This window comes from Hippopotamus amphibius, chromosome 2 (genome assembly GCF_030028045.1).
Source record: "Hippopotamus amphibius kiboko isolate mHipAmp2 chromosome 2, mHipAmp2.hap2, whole genome shotgun sequence".
In the NCBI taxonomy this organism is placed as follows: Eukaryota; Metazoa; Chordata; class Mammalia; order Artiodactyla; family Hippopotamidae; genus Hippopotamus; species Hippopotamus amphibius.
This window is the reverse complement of record NC_080187.1, coordinates 67,752,919-67,756,688: the sequence shown is the minus strand read 5'-3', so window position 1 is coordinate 67,756,688 and position 3,770 is coordinate 67,752,919.

Sequence of the window (3,770 nt, the reverse complement as noted above, 5' to 3'; positions counted from 1 at the left end):
AAAGCAGGCTCCGGAGAGGCACCTGTGCTTGTCACATAGATTCTGAGTGACTGAGATGCCATCTGCCCACTGCAACACCCAGACTCTGCATGCCCATAGTTTTGTTCCCAAGCCTAGATTATCCAGCTTTCTCTGTGTGGCACATAACTTTACAAATTACCTTATGTTGTAATTTGAATAGGGGAACATAACGTGCCACCTTTGTTCTCTGGCAAGTGCCAGCAGAAGAAAAGGGAAATGACTTTGCAAAGTAAGTGGTAGCTATAAGAAATTTAACAATTCTTCAAGGTGCCGTTCGTAAGATAACACAATCCAAGGCAGATTCTATGACAAACAATATTTCTGTCTTGATGAAAATCAACACAAAGTAATTTCAGACGATGTTTTTTTAAATTCAGAATTTCACTAGCTATAGCTGAAAAAGCTTGCCAGTTTCATTCATTTATTCTCACATAAATGTTTCAAGCTTATTATAAAAATATCTCTCTTCTAATCTCAGTCATTTAAAAAAATTTGTTACCCCTTACTGAAAAGCTTAGCTTCAAGCTTATTTTCAATAAGTCGTGTTTTCATTCGCATTTGCTGATCCCTGGAGAGAAAGGCAGTGTTTTGTCACTAAAGTACACCAATAGTTACAGCAAGGCTGGGTTACAGAGAACATTCTTTCCCTGATTTTGTTCAGACGCAAGTGCTGATACAATTTGATTAAAGTAGCTGTAAAATATGCTGGGTATGTGGGAGGTAAGAGTATGGAAAGAGTTTGAGAAATCCTAATCCTGTAGCTCTCAAGACTGCGAGAGTTGGACCCCATCTGGTGTAAATGGATTAAAAATCTTTTCTCATTTCAAAGGTTTGATCTCAACAAGGGCTTGATTTGATGAAATCAAAGTGGCAGCTTGGATTTGAAAACTATTTAGAGTGGAACTTCCTAAAGTTTACATGTGAGGGAAGAATTGGCAGAGGTATAAATGTGGGGTGACCATGTATTTATATGTGTGTTTCACTGGAGGTCTGTTTGCAGAGAGAAGGATGGCAAAAAAAGAGTTGAGAATGAGGTTAAGTATAAGTATCAGGTTACTTGTGTAACAGAAAGATGTTTTTATAATTCTTAGCTTAGAAGGTGAAAAAGTGTGTATGCTTTTAAAGAATAGAGTCTCCTTCTGCAAAAGCCATTTTCCATATTATCTCCCCTTCCTTCTCCTTATTCAACCCCTGATATGTACTCTCAGGCCTTTGTACTTCAAGTTACCTTCCCCTTAACTGTGTGCTATCATTAGTGACTAATACCCCAAATAGGCACAGGAGAGGAAATAAAAACAAAAACAAAATGGTCCATTGATAGATGGTAGATGGAATGTGGGACATGAAGAATGGCCCACATATGTGATTTTGAGGCCTAAATTCTTAAAATCTGCAAACAGTGATTTCTTTAGAAAGGGAATTCACCTTCTTCTAGTGAGTTAGGGCAATTATCAGTCTCACTAATAACGTGCAACTCTGTTGTCTCTGGGATGATGCAGGAGTCATTTGCACAGTCTCTCATTCCCCACTACCCCACACACAACGTTAACAAAGACGCTGGCAATTTCTACCTTTGCCAATAGGCAGATTCTACACAGTATTTGCAATGGAAAAAGTGTTGGAAAAAATCTGTTTCGGTATTCTGCATAAATTCTGGGATGATGCTAGAGGCAAGCAAGATGGCAGTGGTAGATATGATGCCTGGTAAAATGGAAAACAGTGACCCAAATCAGCCTTGCTTCTCAGAGGTAGCAACCCAGTGCGGAAATCCCTGAGCAGGATTCTTATATATAGGAGTAAGAAATCCCCAAAGGTAAATGAAGTACCTTTGCACATTTTATAAGTTGTCTTGGGCTCTAAGTTCACACTCGGTTCCATATACACCTTGAACAAAAAGAGGTTATTGAAGGCATGACTCCACCAGAAAGAAATGCATTTAAACTCTACAGCGTGCTTGCAGCCCAGCTGCATTTACAAGCCCTTCAACTCTCCACTCTCCCTTCCATGCTTGCTTTCCCCTACAGTTATTTTATTAGCAGTATATGGGACTGTAACTATAGTATAGCAGGTAAATTTAGAATTTCCTGCATGAAGTAAATGTACATAAAATTATGCAGTTTGTCTTCTATTGCTGCTACAACAAATTCTCACAAATTTAATGGCTTAAAACAACTCAAACTTATTACCTTATGGTTCTGGAGGTCAGAGATCTGAAATGACTCTCATGGAGCTAAAAAATAAGATTTCATCTGGGGGGTCTGGGGGAGATTCTGTTTCCTTCCCTTTTTCAGCTTCTAGAGACTGCAGGCATTCCTTGGCTCACAGCCCCCTTCTATCTTCAAAGCCAGCAATTGGATCATTTCAAACTCCTTTTCAGACTCTCCCTCTCTTGCCTCTTCCTTCACTTATTAGGACCATTGTGATTATATTGAACCCACCTGGATAATTCAGGATAATCTCCCCATTCCAAAATCCTTAACTTAATCACATCTACAAAGTCCCTTTTGCCATGTAAAGTAGATAGTCACAGTTCTGGGGATTAGGATGAGAATATCTTGGATATCTTTTATGTGCCTATGACAGGTACACAAAGTAAAACACACACCCTGACAAAGCACTACTCTATCGGTTTCAGTATGCTAAATTTATTCTTGACTCTATTACCTGAATTTAATTAGTTCTACTATCTAACTTGTTTTCAACTGAAGGAAAGTAGGGATGTGCTAACTTTCAAGACTGCTTAATGAGTACCCAAGTGACTCCAAAGTAATGCTACGGTTTTAAAGGGTTTAGCATAGATATCTGTTCATTTTGTTTCACTATGATTAGTGGACTGAAGGTGAAATCCCTTGCAGTTATTTCCAATTTTGGTATATAACAACAAAGTGAACAATCTAGCACTATTAGACAACTCTGTTTATGGAAATAATCATAAAAGGAGAATGCCAGTGCCAGGGAACTGGTTGATTATTACAGATATTTGTCTCTGGCTCATCTAATCCCATTGAAGATGTGAAAGATCAACTTTCAGAAGTTCAATGGATAGTGGGATTTACAGAATGGTGGTGAGATCCTCTGTAAGCTCACTCCTCCATAAAAGGAATAGAAACACTGGCAAAAATTATCAAAATCAACATTTTAATAAGTCTGGAAATTAACCAAAGGCCTGAAAGAATCTAAAGGGGGTTTATTCAAGAAAAACTAATGAACATTATTAAAAACAGCAAAGTTTATTTTTAATTTGACCTACGCTCATTCTCTTCTCCCCAACTCCACAGTAGCTTTGAAAACCAGCAGCCTCAAAACCATGGTGGCAGCCATGAGGAAGGAAGTTCAGGTTTGAAGTTCCATCTATAAAGCAGAGTCACTATTTGACTTGTCTTGCAGCTCCGTGGAAAGCCCCATTTGCAGAGCTGTGTCTTCATTTAACTTGACCTAGAGCTCACTCCACCAACAAAAATCCTATCCCCAGTGCATTTGTTGAAAACAATCAGAGGCAATTGTTCACCACTGCAGTTACTTGAGGCTGGTATATCAGTTAGGTCAAACAAGACACTTGCCAAAATCTAAAAGGAAGAACTGGGGAATGAGATACCCACAGGGGGTTTTGAAAAGCTCTGATATATTCCTGGGAATCTACAAGGCTGTAAGTATGTAGAGCTGTGCATGTAGGATTGTGCTCATGACCAGGAAAGACCTGAGAGAGCCTCACACTCTCACCTCTGGCTGACCTTGAAGATGTACATAAG